The 23,980-nt window shown below is 41.8% G+C and overlaps 1 protein-coding gene across 7 annotated transcripts in view; it reads left to right on the top strand.

Annotated features, from left to right (window-relative positions):
- dab1a (DAB adaptor protein 1a) overlaps positions 1-23,980 on the top strand; it is a 239,738-nt gene that overhangs the window by 155,484 nt on the left and 60,274 nt on the right. Inside the window, exon 1 of one of the 7 annotated variants that reach the window (XM_067597490.1) lies at positions 9,183-9,485. The exons of the other annotated variants lie outside the window; for them this stretch is intronic. The gene's annotated coding sequence lies outside the window, so the exon portion shown is untranslated. Of the gene's footprint in view, positions 1-9,182; positions 9,486-23,980 lie in introns of those variants that run through there. 7 annotated transcript variants of the gene reach the window in all.

Here is a 23,980-nt window from a genome sequence, read left to right on the forward strand (position 1 = left end):
AACAAGAGAGTCAAGACAGTCTTGGCAGAGTCATGAAAAGAGACACATCCTGAAGCAAGACTGTGGCTGTAATTGGGGTGATTTTATGAGGCTATGGGCACAGCTTTTCAGTTGGTAGTCATGAAATTAAGTATTTTTTTGGAATTTAAAAGCTCAAGTAAGTTTTATATGAATCCATAAAGTCACTTGACATCTGAATTATTGCCAAAGAAGTAGCATGAGAGAGGGTGTGCAGGTCAATACTGATATCACATGAGAAATATGCTTTGAAGTGAATTTTCTTTAGCTTTAATTAATTCCAGCAATCAAAAAACAATTAGCAGAGAGCTATTAACCTGTATGTTTGTCTGTGACCTCAACTAAAAGGTCAATTTATCAATTTAAGTACATGTCTTCACTTGTGCACCTGCACATACGTAGACATACAGGCTGGTGCACACAAAGGGAGAGAAAGAGAGAGCTGGAGTACCAACATGTAACTGAACCAGTTAAAAATGAATGAAGACCATATCCATGAGAAACAACCTATCTTGCATTATTTACAATGTTGAGAATACACCAAACTACATCAGCTTACCTTGGTCCACCTCCTCTGCCCTCTTTTTGCCCTTTCTTGTCCTTCCAGTACTACCATCACCCCCCTCTCACACACACACAAACACACAATCTGGTTGAGTGATTCACAGAGTTTACCAGAGGTTGAGCAGGGTCAGTATCATAACTCTTCAGTCCAGCGGAGCAGAGGGTAGAAGGGCAGAGGGAGGAATATACTGTACAGCAGATGCTCTTATCAAGTCTTATCAATTCACACTGATTTTTGCACTTGATTTTTGTACGCTTGATGCATTTCTCCATGGATAAATGTACATGCACTGGTTGTCTGCAGTGAGGATTTTCCTCTGGGAGCATGAGGGTTTGTCATAACAGTCACTTTGAATAGGTGTTTTGTCAGGATGTAGATTTTAGATGAAATGCTGTGGAAGTAGCTATTTTAGAGGCACATGCTTGGTGTTGCATGGTGGCTAATCATGTCTTTTTGACATCTGAGAGATGATAGGGTACAGTGGATTACAAATGGAGGATGGATAAATGTCTCTGTGACTCTAGAGTTCCAAAATTTGAATTTAGTTAGTCCATGGATGCTCCATGATTGGCACTCTTGAACAATAAGGTAAGACATGGCTTCAGTTATACCACAGGCCTTTCAGTCCATTCTTGTGTCCTTCATGATGCACTCTCACCATTTAGCAAGGGTAGGAGACTGTGTGTTGGGGGGCTTACTAATAACAACATATTATTTGATATGTATATTATAAATCATTTTATACCACCTTTCCTTGGAAAAACACCTCTCCTTTTCTTACATTAAAATTTCTCCTTCTGTAGTCATTTCCAGTGCCTTCACTGTTTAATCAAGCTATAGATTATTCCACTACATTACACCAGCTACTGCAGAAGTAAGATTAATTAATAAATAGATAAATAAAGCTTTATTGACAACTTTTTTCCTTCAAATGCAGTTGCTAATGTTGCTGCTTAAGTTATCACCACTGCCTCCTGTCACCTCCAGTAAGACCATGTTAATCTTCTCCTACTAATAACCTCTTTTAATTACTTCACTGACACAAATTATATTCCTATTATGATACATGCACATATTCATAATTCTTTAGAATACGATTAATGTATATTTATGTTTCAATTTTGTCTCATTTTGAAATTCTCTTACACATTGTCTCTCATTGTTAAACACACTGGTGCCACACTGGCACCTGCCACAGACATTACTGCTGCCATGTAGCTGTTATGCATTAAGGTCTTTCTAAAAGCTCTCAATTGGCATCAATATAGCATCACATTACTATCAAATTGTCATAGAAGCAATCTTTAAAAGACTTTCTGAGGAAATTAAGGCTGCAGTGACATGTGGTGCAGTTGCTGTCATATCAGAGTGGTTCAGGGTGTCAGGCCTGATAGAGCACATTGAGTTCAGGCTGGCAGCAGAGGTCACACAAAGGTGGGATCAGATACCCTTTACTTCCCCTCCCTTCTAAGGCAAGCTGTGGTGTGTGTGCGCATGTTCCCATATCTGCATATGCATGAAACATATTAATGAAATATGATGACATATGACGGATCCTCCCAGAGGCAAAGCCCTCAAAGTTACACATCCTGATAAAAGCAACATGTGTGACATTTCAACAGAGTACATCTTTATATCCAACCCCCTGTGGGTTAAGACAAGCACATGTACACACACACTAGCTCCCTCTCCCCTCTACCTTAACCGACTGTGCACAAGTCAACCTGTCACCCAGATTTAAGTCATGTTCATTGTCAGAAGTCGTTCCCTCTCTGCGTGTCTCTCTTTTTTTAATTTATTTACATATGAGAATACAATAAGCCTGTCACTTTTGTCAAAACTCAACTCAAAACTCCAGAGTTTTCTGATTCAGTATATTTTTTCTCTCCTGAACATCTTCACCTCATCTTTCTGCATTTGTCAGGCTCTTGATATTCTGATCCATCGGAGTTATTGAAGAGTGACATGCTTTGATAAATATGGTTATGCTGTGATATTTTGTCTGTCGAGGAGGATCCAGCATCAGCTGCCTTCCCCTTCTCTCTTTCATTGACACACCCACACACAGCTAAAAAGGCGGTATGGGAGATAGTAGGTGAGACAGGTCACTGTGTACTTGTGTGCGCATTTGGGTCAAAGCTAATCATATTCTAGTCTAGATCTCAAATTCACCTCCAGACATATTGACACCTTTTCAGAGGAGACTGTGTCATTTACAGGTGTCAGCCGATGTTTGATTAGTGTCATGATGGAAGTGGCCAAATTTGAATATGGTACGGATGGATGAGATGTGGAGCACATGGTTATAGTTAAAGTTTTTAATAAGGTGCAGCATCCAACATTGCAACAAACATTATGTCTTCATCAGAGTAAGTGTCCAGCTAATAAAGCATCTCATAAGATGGACAGATTTGGGCATTGTTTATGTCCAGCAAATGCCATTCAGCTACAGCATATACAAATCATAGCTGCAAACACATTCCCTTTTGGCAAAATTTGCCATTTTGAATGAAAAATATGGCACCTGTATGATTTGTGTTTATGCACCTTCAATGCAGGACCCTGCTTTACCTCATGTTTGCAATAAAAACTGTTAAGGTTGCTGTTTCTGCTTTTTAAAGGGGACCTATTATGCTTTTCCTTATTTTCATTCAAATAATGAGGTAAATGTATGTAGAAGTGTAATCCCTGTGAGCAAAAAGCACCAGCTTCAGACTGCTCTGAATGCTCGGTTTTCAACAGTTTTTTCTACGTTCAGCCCGAGCCATCGTCAGCTTGTGATGGATTTCTTTATATGGTCATCTGCTCCATGCACAGTGTGCAAGTTCACTGCTCCACTCTGCTAACTTTACAGGGTTTTTCCATTGTTTTGGGGGAAGTCATGCTGAGCCATGACTCAAGTCATGCTGGCATGCTGTGAGTGTTCTTCCATTACACAGCAGGGCAAAGTAAAATAAGTTGTTTTCCTGTTGGAGGTATCATGGTCGTCTGCAGCTCTTCATCAAACATCATCATCACTGTGGCTTTTTCTGCTTGTACTATTCCTCCTTGCATTTTTTTTTTTTTTATTGGGTTCTGGCAACAATGACATATACTTCCACAGTGTTTCCCTTAAAATAGTACAGGCCTTGTGGGCCGCCAGGCCAACAAGAATCCCTGCCAGGCCAAAAATTAAATTTTTAAATGCCAAAAATAATGCCAAATATCCATTAATTTGCAAATCAATAGCGTTTGGGAACCGCTAAGCAGCGCTGTCTTGAAACGTGAGTTAATGTCTGTGTTGTTGCCTGGGAAATTGCAGGTAGTAGAACTCCTTTTAAGGAATAGGGCAGAGCGTAACCAAATGAGTGGTTAAGCGAGAGAGCGAGCAGCAGAAAATAATGGTGAATGCAAGCAGAACAGAGGAAAAGGTTAGCAATAAGTTGTCAGTCTGGTGGTAAATGTACAGTACAGACTACAGTGTGTCAATTATAAATAAATGCTGCAGCTTGTCAAGACCATGAAAAGTCATGTCTGTTTCCCCAACAGCTGGAAGGGCTTAGCTCCAAAGTTAGCAACAATGGGTTAGCCTAACCTGACAACGCTAAATAGATAAATAGAAAATGGAGAAATGTGTAGCTGCCTGCTAATCTATGCCAAATCGTCCAATGCAGGGGTATTCTTAGAAATCCAGAATTTGAGAATGGTTTTCCTTGCTATATATAAGAGTATTCCAATCAGTTTAGCATTGTGGCTATTCCTTGCACTGTCCACTTTAGCTGCCAAAATACACTGAAGAGGTGATAGTTGCAAATCATATCCAATCAAGGTAACCACTTCATCCTTCACTTCTCTCCGTAATGTTTGTATCTTCGCACACTTCCAAAACGTGTGTGCATACGTGCCAATTTCTAAATTGCATTTAGTACATTTAGGAGAGCTTAGACCAAGCTTGCCCTTCAACAATGGTGTACAATGAAGCCTATGTAATATTTTGAATTGTGTTTCTCTATCAGTATTACAGCTCAGAATAGCAAGTGTATTTTCCATAACTCTTGCCTAGATATTTTCTTCTATCTGACATTCTATATCAACCTGTCATTGCTTTTGGATGTGATCAGTAGAATAATTAAAATTTAAACCAAAGGTTTCATAAATATGAGAAATGAATCTTTTTGGAATGGGTTGTTTAAGAATGTCTTCCAAGAAAGACACATTTAGAGCATGTATATGTTTTGGTATATTATGTCTTATCTGTAAACAGTGGAAAAAATTAGACTGTTGTAAAGAATATTTATTCTTCAAGCCCTCGAATGACTCTATTGTTCCTCCGTCATAGAGTTTAATAAGCTGGTCCAGACCCTTTTCCTGCCAGAGTCTAAACACTGAATCCTGATATGAGGGGCAGAAATCTGTATTTCTCCATATGGGAGCCAGAAGTGAAAAATGATTTTTAAGTTTAAGACATATCTTAATCGGATACCACAGTTTCTAGACTCCATATCAGTCCATGTATTTGTAACATCTGGATTCACCCATTTGTATATATACTGCATTTGTGCTGCCCAATAGTATAGCCGCATATTTGGGACTCCCAGTCCCCCATGTTCTTTGCCTCTTTGTAATTTACCTATTTTTATTCTGACCTTTTTACCCTGCCAAATGAATTTGTAAACATTCTGAAGTGGACTCATCGGGAGGGTGGCCTTAAAGAGACAGGAGTGAAGACTGCCTGTTAGAGACAGAGGCTGAACTGAGGGGCTGCATAAACGGCCAATATAAGATAAATAAGGAGTTTTTTGAACTGTGAATCATGCAAAGCTACTTTAGTGGAGTCCAAAAATACAAATATAGCTGGAAATGAGTATAATAGGTCCCCTTTAACTGAGCCTCAGTACTGTTACCTTGCTATCTTAAATGTAGCAGTGAGAAGCAGAAAAATGATTGAGGAAGAAAAATTGTCAGAGAGGGGCGCATAGCTTAGCTGCAACAACAAGCACTTGAAATGTTGGTACAGGCCAAAAACACGGAGAAAATGATGAGGCCTTAAAATATCTTTATGTGTCTGTGTGTGTCAAATAATACATCAATAACTTCTTAGATTAACTGTTCAGTCTATAAAATGTCAGATAAAAGTGAAAAATGCCCTCCAGAATTTCACAAAGCCCATGGTAAGGTCTGAAACCCAAAGATTTTAAGAGTCCTCATATTTGACAACATTATTAATTCTCATACTGAATAACTGCGCCAAGAATCTCATGAAATTTTGGGCTAGTGAAAAGATATCCCCATCCCCAAGAGGATGTGACATCAGTAACATCATTGCAACATGATGAAACGATACACAGGAAAAGGTACTGCATTTACACATTGAACACAATTGAACCAAGAGATTCATTTCTTGTAGTCCATAATGTTTTTAATATGTATAATCATAAAATCTGGCAATATGGCTTTGGCTCGATGTATTAGCAATGCCCAGAACCTGTCTATCCTATTAGAAGCAGCTGTTAGCTTGGCACAGGAATTTTAAATATCTTTACTGCCACAGCCTCTTCGTACTGTGATGAAGACTTGCTGTTTGTCAAAATGTTAAATCCTATCATGTGCTCCGGATCTCATGCCTCCACATCCTGTGTCATTGTCTGGTTTGTTGAGGCACCGGTTTGAGCTCAGAGTTGGCTGATGCTCAGAGATTGCTTTATTAATATTTGAACATGTTTTAATGCTTTTTACTCTGAATCTAATGTATGCACAGTATGAAGATCCATGCATTGCTCAATATGTTACATAGTAAATGGGTTAAGGTTTTAAGCAAGCTTACTGTATGTCCAGTGACAAATTGTCATAGACCATGTCTCTGTACTGTACCAACACCACTGTAGTTCAGCAGTGCAGAGCTGTGCTCAGGCAATTAGAGAGCTGCCTTTGTTGCCTTTAACGAGTTTGACCCGTTTTGCTGATAATACGCATAAATTTCCATTCTTTCTCCTTTTCTCTGTTTCCCTGTCTGTCTTCGTGTCTGTCCCTATCTTTTCCTTTTTTTCATCCTCTATCTCCCTCTGTCCCTCTCTGTATGTGTGAATTAGAGGAACCCTAATCCTGTGAAACAATGTTTTGTGTGAACAGTACGAGGGAGCTGACCTTCACATTCTCACCGGAATTCATATCCATCTGGACATTCCCATGGATTACCCTAAAAGAGCCACACATGTGTGCGTGTTTAAAAGTGGTATGTGTTAATGTGTATGTTTATTTGTTTACATCTACTCAGGTGTGTTTCTATGTGACTACTGTGGGTGTGTGTGACATAGGAGTGAGGGAAGAGAGAAAGCTTGCTGCTCGCTTGCCCACATGAGCATCCAGGAGTTATCTGTTCAGCCAAGCTGAGACAGACTGACTGTGAGAGAGAGGAGGAAGGTGAGTGAGTAGACGGCGAGCGAGGGAGGCAGATACTGAGGGAGGGAGATACGGCAGAAAGGGCAGAGATACTGAGGTGTGGGAGTGAGATAGACAGGAGGGCTCTGCACAGATAGAGAGGGTAAACTACAGCTATACTTAGGGAGGAAAACAGAGCGGGGAAGGAAAAGATGATGAGAGGAGAAAGTGGTTGGGCACTGGGGAGGGAGGACAGGAATGATGAGAGCTGGCGTGGTTGAGAAAGCAAGCAGAGGAGAGAAGTTCATAGAAAAAATATGATGACGGAAATGGAGAAATAAGCATTGAAATGAGATTTCAATACTTGTGCCTACAGTAGATTTACGTAGGAGTGATATGGATATGTCCTTGTAACCTCAAGGCTGAAACAGTCACTGAACATCAATTTGTCACTCATCCTTGTAACATCAATTTCTATTCTATGTAGCTATCTAGCTAGCAAATCTAAACAATGATGATGGAGTCAAGATGATGGATTGAAAGTAACCAGGTGTTCAAACCGAAAATGGCACTGTGATGGGAATAAAAAAAGGAAACACACACAAGGGGCTACGTTGATGGGGTGGGGTTACTTGAGGTGCCCGGGGATACTGAAATATGATATGCCTTATCAGATGCCAAAACACTGCACAGTGGCTCATAATTTGAGGAAGGATTTTACATTTCTGTTAAGTTATCGTAGCGGCAATCATTTCAAGACGATAGCCAGGAAACCAGAAATACTCATCCAAAGTACAAAGTAATCTAGCAGGATTGTGCGTTTATGCGTCTGTGAGTTGCTGGATGACATCACATTGCAGAGGAGGGTGAGCTAGGTTCAACTTCTTTGCTGCTTATGTCTGTCTGAACACTTAATTCAGTTAGAGTTAGAAACTTAGAGTGGTCATAATCGAAGAGGAAATCATAATGTCTTTTTGTTAACTTGTCAAACATTATGGTTCAAAATGTCTTTATTTTGCTGTCAGGAAAAAAACAAGACTTTTACTTGTAATATAATATATATATATATATATATACTCCAAGCAAATGCACATTATTTTCCAAATTAACCAGACCATAAACTGCCTCCTTGACAATTTCCATCCAGTCCTTGTGTCTCTACCACCTTTGAAACCAAACCTATGCCCTTGTTTGAATGTGGAAGAGGAGGTTATGGTGGAAGAGTGCTAAATGTCCTCCAGTCTTTGCAGATATCAGAGGAATTGTGTCCTAAACCCCTGACAGCAGCACTCCACATCTGGTGAAGAGGATGATCTGAGGTGGGCAAGTCGAGGAGAAAGGGTGAGGATGAGGTGCAAGGGTAGAAAAGTGAAAGGAGGAGGTGTGGATTAAAGGGGGCCAGCTGTACAAGGTTAAGGCTTAAGGGAGAATGGAGGGAAGGAATGAAACAGCACAACACCATGGTTCAGTGAAGTCAGCAGAGTTGCATCACCCTCTTCCAGTATATTCCAGTTTTCTGTTGTCAGTCTGCCGCTATATTGATCACTAACCAGTCGTGAGGAAGCAGTAGTGTCTGTCTTATAGGCCAACATGATTTTTTTTCTCTTTCACTAAAACATTTTTCTCACTTCCAAAACCTCAAGCGTGCTCCCACTCTCAGAGCAAGAAGGTTAGACACCATGGTGAGTTTGCCAAGTCCATGACTCACGCACACTCATGCATACACATGAATAAGCTGCACGACTTAGCCGCAGGTGGTTAACCAATCAATAGCCTGTGCTGAATGACGGCTGCTTGCGTGCATTCATGACTCAATGGGTGTTCTTCGTCAGCACAACTGTGTGTAGAAAAAGAGTGAGGGTGTGATGATGGCAAAGTTTGGACGGCACAGTCATCTTTTAACAACCTCTAAACTACATCTAACACACTGTCTGAGCAAACAGTGAACAGGTCTTATGACATTTCTGCCACAACTTTTTATTTCAAACCTAAATCCACCCATCAGACCCTCCTTTTCATCCTCTTCCACTCTTTCTCCTTTCATCTTCTCTTGCTCATTATAGTTTTGTTAATATACATTTTCTAAATCCTTCACCATCACCCAGTACTTTTCTTCTTCTCACCCCCTCTCCACCCCCCACTCCTTGAAAGCTAGAAATCAGGACAGTTCAGCAGCGGAGGGGTTAAGATGAACCCGGGCTTGTGATTGGCTGCCGGCCGGCGGTCTCAACCAGCCTACAGAAAGAGGTAACCAGGCAACCTCAGAGAGGGAGAGAGAGGGAGAGGAAAGAAGAGGGGGCAGAGGAGAAAGGAGGAAAAAAAAACGCGCTGAAAGAAGCCTGGCATAGTTTTGTGGGGATTGTGGAAAAAGATGTAAGGAAGCTTGGGAGCGCTCTCCCCGGGATGGAAAACTGGATTACTCTCCCTGCTGAAACACACTGTGGATGTCTGAACAAACCAGGAGGAGATACACGGGAATGAGTGGATTCTAAAGCCTTTTCACAAAATGGGAACTAACTGTGCTAATTTTCGCTGTAGTGCAAAGGTAAGTGCGCCAATGCAAACAGCCCGTACGGCTGCAGCACAAGTGCACGAATCTCGTACCGGGCCTGCGCACAGGGTGCAGAGAGTGTGTACTTTTAGATCGATGTGTGATAGTTGGTGTATCTGAACCTTAGAAGAGCCTGTGGATTCACTGCTCCTATCACTGCAATGAATTATCCATTGCTGCTGCTGCTGCTGCTGCCGCTGCTGGTGCATCGGGATTTTAGCGTGCGCGCATGTGTGTGTGTGTGTTTCGCGCGGTTGTGGGGGAGTGACCCCCTCACTGAAACATAGTGGTCAGGGGCTCTGTGTGTGTTTGTGTGTGATGTTAGGCGGGGGGGAAAGACAGTGCTGCATTTGGCATCTGTCTCATCATTATATGTAGTTGCGCTTCACGGGGCGTCCTTCTCCTGGAGCACCAGATTATTCACAATTATTCACTATAAAGAAGTTTATTCCGTCACCCATAAGGAATATATTCTGTTTAACGTGTACTTGACGAGCTTTCTCTTGCCTGGTGTATGTGTATTTGCTTCCTGTTCTGCCCCCAGTGAAAACGTCTTAAGGACTCGTATCTGTGGCACTTGGTAGAGACTTTATAGAAACCTGATTACAGGCTTCTTAACGGTATTTGTATCTTAAAGATATTACTAAAGGATGTCAATGAGTCGTGTGTTTTTGTGACCTTACTGCAACTCCTCGTTGACATTTTTGTACGTGTATTTACAGTTTGCTGTGATATATGTATGGCAGCACATTGTTGCAAACTTTGATTTCATATTATGCAAGCAGACTTCACATCCCCGCAGTGGTTAAAGTAATGTTCCTCATGTGCGGGTTTTGTCCAGTTTGAAGGGTTAAGGCTCACAATGGGAGTGAAGTGAAACGAGGTAGAGTGGAGGTTACACGGATGTTGATGTGTGTAAGTGTAGAAATGTAGTCAATGGTGTGTAGGCTATAGCTGGTTCCCAGTCACTGGGTTTGGGTTGATGGAGAAAGAGGGAAGGAGAGTTGAATGGGCGACCCGGTCAGTTTGCTTTGGGGGGCCCAGACTCCGCTGCAGCTAAAAGCCGCATTAATCATGAAGCTGTGCTCTGCAGACTGACACACACACACTCTCTCTCTCTCTCTCTCTCTCTCTCTCTCTCTCTCTCTCTTTCTCTCTCCCTCTCTCTCTCTCTCTCCCTGTCTGTCTGTCTGTCTGTCTAGCAGGCAATCTGCATCATATATATAGGCTCCCTGCAAGTGTATGCATGTGTCTGCACCATGATCTTTCATTTTTAGTTGGTTAACCAGAGTATTTCTAATTAGAGACATTACAGTTGTACTCTACTGTAGATCACAGAGAAACACTGTACTTCTTACTCTGCCTTATTTACCTGATGACTGTTATTAGTTACTAGGCAGATTCAGATTTTACATGGGGAACATAGTAATGGAAAATGGTGCATCTTTACAATTAGAACTACCCCAAATTATATATTTATTTCTCTTAGTACACAGGACCACCTGTCTAAAATGGAACATTCATCATAATACGCCTTTTGATTATTACCATTTTACTACTGATACTTATTTACTTTTAGCTGTAAAAGTAAAAAAAAATGAATGCAGGAAATGTATTTCAATTGATGATTTTAGCATTGTAGTGCTGCTACTTAAACCTCGTTAAAGGATTTCAATACTTTTCACTAGTGCCAAACAGACCTCTTACTTCTGCCTGTATGGGCCCAGCAGGCGACTCGAGGTCGTCATAGAAACCCACAGAGTATTGTGTGGAAACTCTCAAAGAAAACACTGTCGAAGGCTCTCTTTCTCCCTCTTTCAATTCTCATCTCCGTCTGCTCTGTCTGCAGTCTTGGCCTCCCTTTTCTTTTTGCCCATTCTCTGTCACTTTCCAAAACCCAGCCTGCCTTCTTTTTTTAATTTGTGTTTTTTCCAATGAAGTATAGGTCTTGTGTATGTGTACTGTACAACGGTAGACAATGCTCGTTGGATGAACGTTGGTCTAAATCTTAAACATAAAAGACCCCTTTTAGGCTGTGTATTCTTGACATCAAGAAATCATTGGAAGCTGGAGCTTACTGTTAACATTTCCTAAAGCTTTTCACAGCCTTTGCTAAAGTAATCTTGTAACTCTGAATTTGTATCTCAGTTGGAAACAAGTTGTACCTCTGATATCTAGAAAGCCCTTTTTTTCACTCAGAATAGTTTTATGCTGCAAAGAAATCCCTCTGACATCATGTAAATGTGTAAAAAAAAATAAAATAAAGCACCACCTTCTAATAATTACATCAAGCTCTAGGCTTTCCTTTGACTGTGTTCTGTGTAAAGGTTGGATTGTTGCACTGCTGCTTTAAAAGTAAAACTGGCCATTAAGGACATTGAGGTAGATTGGTGTTTCCCGATCCCCTGAAAACCAGAGGACCTGAGGTCAACTGGGTCTCTGTCCCAGTTCCAAGTCAGGTCCAACTTAATTTGCTGTGAGTCTTTGGTGTATATACCACAAGCTGTCATTGGACCCAGAATGACCAAGGAACAACACATACTGTATTTTTTATCAGCCAGTAAGAATTTAACAAATTATTTGCGTGAAACACTGTGAAAAATGTTAAAATAGCATTCAGTAGATTAGTCATGTTTCTCCAATAACTTGTTTACACCACAGTTTTACAATGACCTTATCATTTGCAGAGCTGTCTACTTTACTGAGGCACCCCAATGACACTTGTTGCTATAGATACGATTCAATGCTGCAATAAATTGATACCTTATTCAAGTTACTTGCTCGGTTCAGCGCCTGCTGTGTCTCTGTGACATTTCTTTAAATTAGCTGTGGTGAAAACAATGAGCAGGCAGCGGCAGTGGAATTAAATGTTTGCATGAAGATAACTAACATTCGCCAAGTCATCCACATTCATTATGTTCTCTTCCTGTTTTACCAACCATTGCTCAATGTTGGTAAAACAGGATGTCCCTTTTGTACACTTAATTTCTAACTTGACAAAACAATTCTGAATGTAGGTCCCATTTCTTTTGGGTCATTTCAAACGCAAATTGAGTTACTTTTAGGTCCATTTTGTTCTGATCTGCATGCTTTTCATTTGTTTTCTTATATACGTCAGTAGTGCTTCTCAGATTGGATACATGTTTTCATCAATGAAACACCTACTGAGGTGTTATTTTGATGAGCTCCTGGGTAAATATTCCAAAAGCAGATACAATGAAAATGTCATTTGTCAGTTTAAAGGTGAGCTGCTGTGTAAATGCAATTCATGTTTGATTTTCTCCTCAGCAGTGTGCACTTTTACACAGAGCTCTACAAGCCTGTCCTCCCCATCAGCACTAACATTGATTGTGTCTAATGTCAAAACATTCAGTAATTGTGACTCCTATTTGGGTACATCAAAAATTATGCAACAACTGTGCACTTTTCCTCCTTGGGCATTTTGTATCCTGCCATTTCTCCCCTCACCTTTGTAAGTTTGAGTGGTGTGCACCAGGGGTGTCTCAGCACAGGTCTGACCTATGATTGAACCAGAGCTGACTTCTTCTCAGTATGAGTTAAAGATACTGCAAAAGCACTCCCATGTACTGTAACCTCTTTATATTCTTCTAAAATGTTAAAAGTAAAATTATTACCCAATAAAAACTGTATTAAAAGAGCAGAAAAGAAGAAATCGCAGTGAAATTTATACCTGCCTGCTGAGGTCATTTAAACAGGTTGTAACATGTTAAATATTGGTATTTTCTACAGTAGGGGTTTCACTATTACAGACAAAGCATAGAGGGAGAATTGACTGGCTCTTGGCTGGCTGCCCCTCCCATTGATCGACATTCTTTATATATGTGTGTGTGTGTGACATTCTTTCACATATAATTGGCATCGAGAATATCTTTACAGCACACCGGGAGTGTCTGTGTGTGTATGTGCACCCTATTTCTTAGCCTTTATTAACTCTAAGGGAAATAGAATACATTCCTGTGATACCTGGCAGATCAATATTCATCACATAGACACACATGCAAACACACATAACCTTAAGACACCGGATGTGCCCAGAGCTATCATTACAACCAATCACAATTACCTCTTGAATACAAACAGGCACACTGAAGCACACTACATGCACACAAACACCCACAGAGGGGCCGTGAGAGAGCAGGGAAGTCCATCCAGAGGTGCAGATTGAGCTGCCAGCTAATCTGCCTCTGCAGTCTGTAATCTGTAATCTTCTTAAAACACTCACAATCTGTCCACACCACTGGGATTAGCATCTGAAGACACAACAGTGCGCACACACACACAGACACACACTTTCCCTGGTCTTAAATTTGACCGCAAAAAGACTGTTGCGTGGGTTTGGCATGGTCTGCTTTTGCAGCTTCTCAGCTTTAGACAGCACTGTGACTGAAACAGAATCAGCAGATGAATAAAAGGTATTGCTGTTTATAGTTATAGTTCTTTACTTGTTTGCAGAGAACCTTACCTATTGAGTTATGTAATGTAAATCCATTGCTGAGCAGATATTGTACAGTTACGTGTGTCTAATCATAGGTGTATGGGCATTTCAAAGCATGCAAGAGGTATTAGAAAAAGTTGGAGTCGGTTGACATCACAAATAAATTTTCTAGGGTTACAGTGGAGCTCTGTGCATTTGGCTACATTGTGCCTTTCACTACCAGACTGAAAATGAATGAGCAGCCGCCCTTAATCACCGCTCTGCATCTTTACCCTCACTGTGTCCTTTCTGTGTTTTCCCAATCTCTGTCTCTGGTTCTCCGTCTCTGCCTTGTTTCTGCTATCTCTGTTTTTCTCTGCTACACCTCACTCTCCCTGCCTGTCTGTCTCTCTCTCTTTCCTCCTCTCTCCCTCCATCTCTCTCTGCCTGTAGCATAGCTTCGGGGATTCTCTTGTTTCAGATGAAATGTTGATTATGGAACTGAGACTCGTGAGTTCTTTCTTTTTTTTTCCTTACTCACACTCACCCCACCATTAGTATTTCACATCATCATTTTCACATTTTCTATCCAGTTTTTTTTTTTTCTATCTTCCTGTATGCGTCGTGTCCCCCCGCTCCTTTCTTTCTCCAGTGAGCACCATTTTTGGGGTGAAATCGCAAAGGTGTTCACTTTGTTAATGGGTTTTCACAGCAAACAAAAGCACTTTAGAGCAGGCATTTGTGGGAGGTGAACACACACACACACACGCACACACATAGAGGCATGCACCACGCTGGAGTCGCAGCACATTAACACTTCAATTAATTCAACGCCTTACATTCTCATTTCCCCAGAAGTCAAGATCCCTGACCACCCCCACCCCCCCCCCCCCTTCTTCTCCTCAAACCTCACACACACAAACTCTCACAGTGATGTACGGTGGCCTGCGTCGTGCCTCGGCAGACCCCGGCAGAATTACATGCTACTCGTGACATTTTAGGTGCTGGAGAGAAAGTGGCAAACAAAGCATCATAAATTACATTTTAATTTGTGGGGGGGTTTTTTCTCTGCCTTTCATACAGCTATATACAAAGGAGCAGAGAAGCCTGGTTTTGTACCATATTCTTTATTCAAGGAATACAATGGCTAATGAATGCATGTACAGCACAGAGGGAGAACGAGAGTGGGCTCTCAGTTTTGCTGGGGGGTTTGTTAGCTACACTTCCCTGTGGAACGGCTCCACTGACTTCCACACTCACTGTGAGACTGCAACAAAGTTAGAGAAAGAAATAGACGGAGACAAGAATGAAAAGATGTGTTCCTTGGAGGATTTCCTCTTTATATTTCTCCCCCTCGTTCTCTCTCTGTCTCTCTTTTGCTTTTTCTCCATCTGTGCTTTTCTGTGGCTGCTCGCTAATGAATTTTTAACCGTCCCATGGTTCTCCCACTTGTCTCTCCCTTACTCTCTGTGTTTGTAAAGATTAGCCACAATTCAATATCCATCATTAGCCACTGTCCTCACTGTACCTAATTCAGTGATGTTTCGCAGTATGGCAGCAATCTACTCAGTCATGTGGGCACAGTGGCACAGCATGTCTGACCCTGTCTAGTTTTGAAAGACAAGGTGTTCTGGTAACCTAATTCAGTTCCTCGTAGGCGGCGGTAGGGGTGCCTTGTGTGGTAGACATCTGTTGAAGCAGATGAAACGGGGAGGGAGAGGCTCAATGTGGCATCTGTGTCCAAGACAGAAGAGCTGCCCCTGAGCCGGAACCACATCGCTAGATCCCTCCCTGGAGCATCTGGTGCCGGCTCGTACAGCGCGGGCTGGGCTCAGAGGAACGGGTGGGAGCCCAGATGATGCTGCATTCAGCCTGCTGAGCTCACACAATCTGACATACACTGTCACGCATACATACGTTCATCCATGACAAACATACACCTACACATGCATTTTCACTCATTTACAAACTCGTGTGCTTCAGCTCACTCATGGCTCTCAGCACTTAGTCGTTGCACTTTTTGTGATCACAGAATGGAGTTTTATGGTGTTTCATGGGTCATGAAATCTGCTCATCCCATAAAGCAAGTTAAGCTTCAATTAAATTAGATACATAAAAATGGGATCCACTTTTTTCATGCAGCATTAAAGCAATAGTGGAACCCTCTGAGTCTTTAGTTTTTAGTGTTTTTTTTGTATTTTTGCTTACTGTGCTTTACCTGTAACTGATCTATTACACAACCTTTTTCAGGCAGAGCACACTTAATAAACCATAGCATTGAAAATACTAATCCGAAACAAAACTGATTCAAATTATGCTGTTTCTTTATACCTCTGCAAACAGACTAACAGACAAAATGTTTATGTATGAGCGGAAAATGTAGTGAGGCATAAAAGTGGAAGCTCAGAGAAGGTTGAGGCCAAGGTAAGTAATAACTGAAGCCTCTCAATGTCAATGGTGCAGCAGAGCTGTAAGTGGCCATTTCACTGCTCAGGCTCAGTCATTTATTCTCCATGCTGAGTCGTCAGCACTCGCGTAAGAACACACACGCACTTGTGCACATGAAGAAACTTGGACACACACTGCTATTCTCTTTGCCCATCACCTCCCACTGTGCACTTACACACACACTCGTTCCCCCCCTGCCATGCATTCAAAGAGGTGAGGGGAGCAGATTAAATGCAGTCTGTCATATTTCCAGTCAGTGTCTCCGTAGACCGTTTTTTGAACTGACTGTGCAGAGGTCAGTCATTTGGCCACTGCTGCAACCACTAAGAAAGAGACGGGCCAGATTATGAATGAACAGGCCTAATGCATTTAAAACTCAGTGGCATTGTCAGATTTTCTCTAAATGTTAATTTCTGCTATGCCCAACTGCAAACGACTGTATTTCACTGAGATACACAGATGACTGTACCTGTGACAAGAGATCTAACCATGTTCATTCTGACATATTCAGGCTGCCCTCATACCATTGTACCAAGACTAGGAAATACATACACACATAAACATACTTTGCAGCATGAATATACTGTATGTAACCTGGAAATGAGTTCTCGAGCACTGACTTGTGGTTTGACAAAGTCAGCAATGGATGTGTCATCCTGCTGATAGGACACTTGTTAGATATCACACCTACCATTACCACCATATAGGCAGTTATTCTTTGCCCCCAGACCAACATTTATAGTCTTCATACAAATCCAATCCCACAGATCCATAACCAGTCATCATAATCCACTACGCAGAGTCTGTGAATCTGTCACCTAGAATATGCTCTTATCACATTTACAGTACTCTTACCAGTTGTTGCACTATGTTCTTTATCAGTTCAGGAAATTATGACAGGATTTTTTTTTCTTTGTGTCAGTGTTTTCACAAAGAGAAAGGCAGACAGAGAAGTGTAGTGTTATTAGATCATTTACCTAATGCATTTATTTGTAATTTTATTAATGTCTTCTTACACACAATCAGCACTTTCCTAATGACCCAACATGCACCCCTCTAGTGGCAGGATTTTCATTTTTTCCATTTTAAATGTTGTTTACTGGCAGTCATGTAAGAGGATTTGACCCACAGACACATAAATACACATTAGGAATAAAGATAAAATGAATCAGTCCTCGCTTAACTGCTGGGAATTTGCAGCTCGAATCAGCCCAGAGCTAGATATTGTGGCTTTGTGCTTTAGATTGAGCTGTAAAAATGGAGCATTAGAACTAGTAAGCATGTATTTATTAGACAAGCATTTACAGGAAATAAAATACAGCTGTACCATTCATTTTATAAAAGCCTAAAGTAGCTTAAACCTGCATTAAGCAATTTCTGACGACTAGGAGGCATAAAGACACCCAAAACCCACCTCATAGCATAGAGCTTTGATACTGTATCAGCTTATCATGTTCTCATGGCTAAGCCTATGGCTGTTAAGCTGTTAGCAAACAATTGCAAGCTAATCCAGAAGAAACGGGGCAACATGGACATCCCATTAGACTCCGTCATCTCTCCACCTGCTCAGTGAAAGTCCATTATTTACAACTACTCAGAAGGAGATATCTCTGGCATGCTTTTTTTTTTCTTCCTCTAGCCACTTCTTTCCCTTGGCTCTCTATTATTTCACAATGTTCAGGTGGTGAGCAACTGGTTTGTGTAAGCTACATGTTCTGTACTGTGCTAGAAGCGACTGCTCATGGTGTTACATAAACTGGCATTGTTTTGTGTCAAACCGGCAAATCAAATTAGTAACCTGTGATGTCTTGAGAGGTCGGGAGCTTTTCTCTTAGAGCTTTTGAGGTGTGGATGCAGGAAAGGAAGTTGTTTTCCAACTTAAACTCAGATCTTCTCATAACAGCTCAACTTAATCCTCGCAGACAGAAGATAAACAAAACCAAAACATGTATTTTAATCAAAATTCTAGTTCATTGTCTCATTTGTTACATAATGAAAGCCCTGTCTTCTCTGTACAACCTCAGTCCTTTCTCTCCTTCACATAGACTGTTTTCCTTCACTCTATTCTCCCTCACTAGGACAATCAGCTTATATGGTTTGGCTGGGCAGCAACCATTGTCCGGACTACCCTGCTTACTATGGGTTTTTAAGTCTTTTAATGGACACCATGACGGGTTGTAGTCCTTGTTGCAGCCACTGGGAGGGAATGTATCTCCCCTCTATGACACTATCTCTCATAACATCTGAAATCTTTTAAGAGCTGCAGGCTTTGGTGTTGACTCTCAGTGGAATTGGTAGGACTGTTTCACCTAACAGTCATAATATTCACTGTCAGCATTAATTATATTGCTGAATGTAGCTTTAATGTGGTCAGTGGTCTTGGTTAAAGCCAAAAGCTAGCAGATTGGTGTTATCAATTAATATAGATTGTAAGTGCCTTTAGCAAATTTAAGGATACAGAAATCTTCTCTGTCTGAGTGTGTGTGTGTGTGTGTGTGTGTGTGTGTGTGTGTGTGTGGCCAGCCTCTCAGTCAGGGGTCTTCTTTAAGGCTGAGTGGAGGATTCAATCACCTGCTCTCAGGTCATTTGTGCTCCTTGATTGAGTTCAACTGAGCATCTACCAGACTGACGTCCTCTACTGGGCTGCTGCAGTCACACAATCTGACGCACACACACACACACACACACACACAGTCAAATGATGAAGAGGACATATAACTGAAGGGTAAATTATTTTTTCCAGTATAATAGTGCTTTTTATTACCCCCTTACCCCTAGGCCATGACCCTTCTCTCTCTCACACTCACGCACACACACATGCACAAACACACACACACACACACCCTCCCTCATATTCTATATCTGAGCATTAAGATAGGCAGCCTTCAATTAGCTGGATATGCTTTCAGATAACGACTCCTCTCTATCTATACTAGTCTGAGGGCTGATGAGTGTGATAAGTAATTTTTGGAAACAAGGGTGTTAAAAGACCACCCATTCAGCCATGGGGGGAATGCTCACTCCATGTGTGTGCGTGCGTGCATAAAGCTGGATTAATGGAACAGACAGGATCTAAGAGCTGCAAGATTAAATGACTGTGAACTGATTTGATGGTTTCAATCACACACGCCTATAATGCCATGGCTGGAGCTGACAGAAATATTTGGCGGGGGCTTATTTTGAAGTTAATAATATGATGTGGATGACTGGACCACTGTATTTGATGTGTTTATGAGTGTACGTATGATTTAAAATAGCGCAGAACATCTCGCAGATTCATATTACTTGAGTCTACTGTGGCCTAATAGCATCTGTACAATAGAAAAGATTGTATTTATAGAGTGGGAAGACTGTTCTTCTTCTTTGCCTGTATTTTCCTGTGTGACATTATGAATGTACTGTAAGTAGGCAGACCAGCCATGGAGGGACCATTTTCTTTGGCATGGAGCAGTTTTAAGCTTTAAACTTGCATGTCATAAAGTAGCAAAGTGCTACAGCAGCCACTCTGAATAGCCTGTGTCCTTTTGGTAAAAAGTAAGAAAATGGTTATTTATATTTAAATGATATTAAAAGGGACAGAAGAAAAAGGTACAGTTTGAAGCATGTGTTTTAAAACGGAGCCATCCAGTCAAAAAGTACTTAAAGATGTCAAAAAGGGAAAGAAGCAGGAACAGGAGTGAACAGTGAGGGATAAAGAAGGAGCAGCAGGAAGTGAGAGACAGAGAGAAGTGAGGTGAGAAATGGTTGTGATTGCCTGGTGTGCCTCAGTGAGTTCTGCAATGTTATTAGTCATACTACCTGCTGCTGTGATCTGCCCAGCTCACCTCACCCAGCTCTCGCTCGCACACCTCCACCCGGCATGTGCATGTGCCCTCATGCGTTCGTGTGGGTGTCTAATAGGTTTTAGAGCTGGCGATGAGTCCACTGTCTCACCTTTTACTCTTTCTCCCCCCCCCCCCCCCCCCCTCTCTGGAGACCCTCCACTCGCCCGGAGAAAACAGACTCTTACCTTGGCCTCTGCTGTAAATCGCCCCTCAAATGAGTTCTTACTGTGATCCCCTCACGCTGCCTTGGACCAGAGCTCTCCTGAGAGAACAACTTAATGATCCCCAGTCTGATAAACTGGAGGACTGAGGAATGAATGGAAATTTGTGCTGAGGGGAATATTTGAAGCCTATATTGTCTAGCAGGTGGCCTTCCTTGAGAGTGGACCTCTTCACCAGAGTGGATTGACCTCAGCAATTTATTACCTACATCGCTGACATCCATCACATCTCAGCCTTCAGGGACACGCACGCAATAATAATATCAAAGCAGCCCCATACAACTGGTCATATGACTGTCTGCCCGCTGCTGTGGCTGCCTGTATGGTTTATTAAATGACTGACTGGGTGGCGCTGTGGCTTCCTCTATGGATTCCTGTGCAACTTACTGCCTCCTACTGTGACTATGTTGTATGTTTCATTGTATACTTGGGTACCTGGTGCTCTGGCTGGATGTTTGGATGTAAGACTGGCAATCTGGGTACCCTGATCCTCATCAGTATCCCCCCTCCTTTCCTGCCCTCTCAGACTCTTTCGCTCTTCCCTATCAATATGTGTTGCAAGTGTTATAAGCCCCTTTCAGACATGCACTTCATTACGCAAATGTGCAGGCAATTTCTCTTGTTTGTCTCATGTTTGAATAAGCCCCCTGAGTCACATCAGTAATCTGACTAGCTCGGGCTTAGTGACATTTCCGTAAAACTTCTAACACTGCTCAAGGCTCAATTGAATGCTGTCACATTATCAGAGGTGCAACACAAGGTGAGGGACCTGGGCACAAGGTTAAATAGCCAGAGAGACATTAAAAGAGCCTCTTTAGAACAGTGTTATGAATTTGTCATTTAATTATCTTTTCTTATACACAAATAATGGAAAATCAAGAAATGCTGTGAATGAAATCTGAATTAAATCAGGGTCAGAATGTAACAATTTTAACGGCGCCTAGGTGCTGAGCAGAATTCTACATTCATTCCTAAGAAATAATGAAATTGGTGAAGTCTCAACAGCTATTAATTTAGACTTCAACTGTGAAATAAGTTAAAATCCATCATTGATGTGATAGAACTCTGACAACACGTGAGCAAATGAAGGTGCCACTCTCTTTCACATTCCAGATACCAAATATTGTGCGAGCAGTCTCCAGTCAAAACAGTCTTGTTTTAATGGAAATTTTTCATAACAGGGACCTGTGTTTGAAACCATAACAGCATTACTTAAATAGATGGAGCTAACAATGTTACAGACTCTGTGTCTGAAAGGGGCATGTGTGAATGTGTGTGTGTGTTGCAAAGTGTGTGTGTGCCATCCTGTGGCTGGGCCAGGGGAGTTCTCAGGGGTGTAGCTGTAAATTAAGACAACAGCAGAGCTGGGAGGGATGGAGGGTAGGAGGAACTCTTCCAGGTGTTGCAGAGTGTTTAATCACTCACCTGTGAGACTAATGAGATGAGCTGGCACACACACACACACACGGATATACGCTCACACATACTTGCACACGTAGACTGGTGGGACTAATTACCCAAACTCCACCATGGTGAACACACCACTACAGCATGGCTGGTAAAAGCTCAGTCAAACACACCTACAAATACACAGCAGCTTGCTGCTACCTCCCCAACTCATTACACCGTCATCTTGTGCCCCTCTCCTCATCCTGTCGCCATCTGAAGGAGACACAGAGGAGGGAGAGATGAAAAAGACAGCAGAGTGGTAGCTAGTAGGTCAGGAGGCAGATAGGTAGAGGAAGCTACTCTCCATGCAGGCTGGGGCTGCAGGCAGCGCTACAGGTAACAAACACATCAGTCACATACACAGCACACCTGTTACTGTACAGATGGCAAGCCCTGGGAGAGAGGCAGGCAGAGCAATGAAGAAAGATGAGCAATCATAGAGAGAGAGAAACACAGAGGAGGGGAGACAAAGGGAAGGGAGAAATGATATTTTTCATGGGTAGGTTGTTGAAGTAGATGAAGGGAGGTGAGATTGGGGGAGCTGGTAGTGTGGGGTCGGGGGGCTGCACCTGTTTGTGTAACGCTAGTAACAGGGGAGTCGGGCCAAGGGAAAGATGGAGGGAAGAGGCAATACGAGGGGAAAGGGGAGGGATTTTCTCACCTGTGTCATCTGCCTGGAGCAGACAGAGTTCTGTGTAATCTAGCGAGTCTCTCTAGGCTCTCTGTATATCATCATACACACGCACACACACACACACATCGGCATCTCTGCTTAATGCCTCTTTCTTTTCTTTTTAATCTCTTTCCTGTTCACCTCACACAAGAAATAATCATTTTCATTACCTTTATCATCATCAAAGACACTGTAACATTCTCCAAAGCTCTCTGCTCTTTAGATCTACTATTATATTATGATTTTGTTCTCTCCACTCACAGAATAAAAGGTTTCTGTGTGTGTGTGTGTGTGTGTGTGTGCGTGCGCATATGAGCGCATATAAATGTGCGTGCATATGACTGTGCCCCCAGCTACATATCTTAATCTCCTGTCTATTAGCATATTCAGAGTTCTCCTTTTAGCTGGTGGAGGCATCTGATAGGCTAATTTCACAGCCCCACTAGCCTTCATCTTGCTCCAGGAAGTGAAGAGGATGATGTGTCCTGGGAATAGGATGAGAAGAAAAAAAGAAGTGCTCCAGCCTTTTCTCTCAGTCACTCTCTCAACAGATCTGAATTCTGAATGAGATGAAGGTAGTCTGGAAATACAGATTTTGCATTAAAAGAAGAATTTGGCAGAAGTAAACTCTTAGCCTTGGATTGTGCTGTTTTAGTTCCTACTTTGGGTAATTGGTTGACAGTAGACTTGTATGATTGTGTGCCAACAAACTGACCTTCATTGGCTTGACACTGGAACCATTTTTTAGGCTCTTTAGAGCAACATGGTCACATTGTTTTGTAGAGAACCATTATGCTGCTTTGAAGAACTGTTTTTTTCTTTCAACAAACCAAAGGGATCATTGCATGATTATATATATTTTTTTAAAAATCACTACTCTACCATTTCATTTCTCTGTGAAGACAGTTTATGTCTCATTCAGTAATTCTGTTAATTGAAAGTGACATTTCATGTGACGTTAATAAATGTTGACCAACCTACTGCTATGTTCAACCACATCTGTGAGACCTTAACCTCTGGCGGTATGTTGTCAGGGTGTTGCAGTCTTGCAGTCTCTAGTCAAAAATGCTTAAAGTATGAATACTTCCCTTTGATTTTTCTGTCCAAATTTGATCCTATCTATCTAATAGACTGAGAGGAATTTTAGGATTATCTATAAAGCCATCACTGAAGATAAAACATAATCTCCAGAGGTTCAGACTTGTGTCTTATTTCTGAGAGGCAAAGAGGTCATGTCAAACAAGGAGCATCCACTGGCCTTTAATATTAATCCACACAGATGCAGTGGAACTCATACGGAGTGCACACACTCGGCCTCAGTCTCAGCTTCTCTGTGTGTTTGGCAGTGTTGTGTGTACTCTCTGTGTGTGTTTGTGTCTTTGTGTGTGTTTGAGAAAGAGAGGAGGAGGAGGAGGAGGAGGACTGGGAGAATCAGATTG

The sequence above is a fragment of the Thunnus thynnus genome, chromosome 8, assembly GCF_963924715.1.
Source record: "Thunnus thynnus chromosome 8, fThuThy2.1, whole genome shotgun sequence".
NCBI lineage: Eukaryota > Metazoa > Chordata > Actinopteri > Scombriformes > Scombridae > Thunnus > Thunnus thynnus.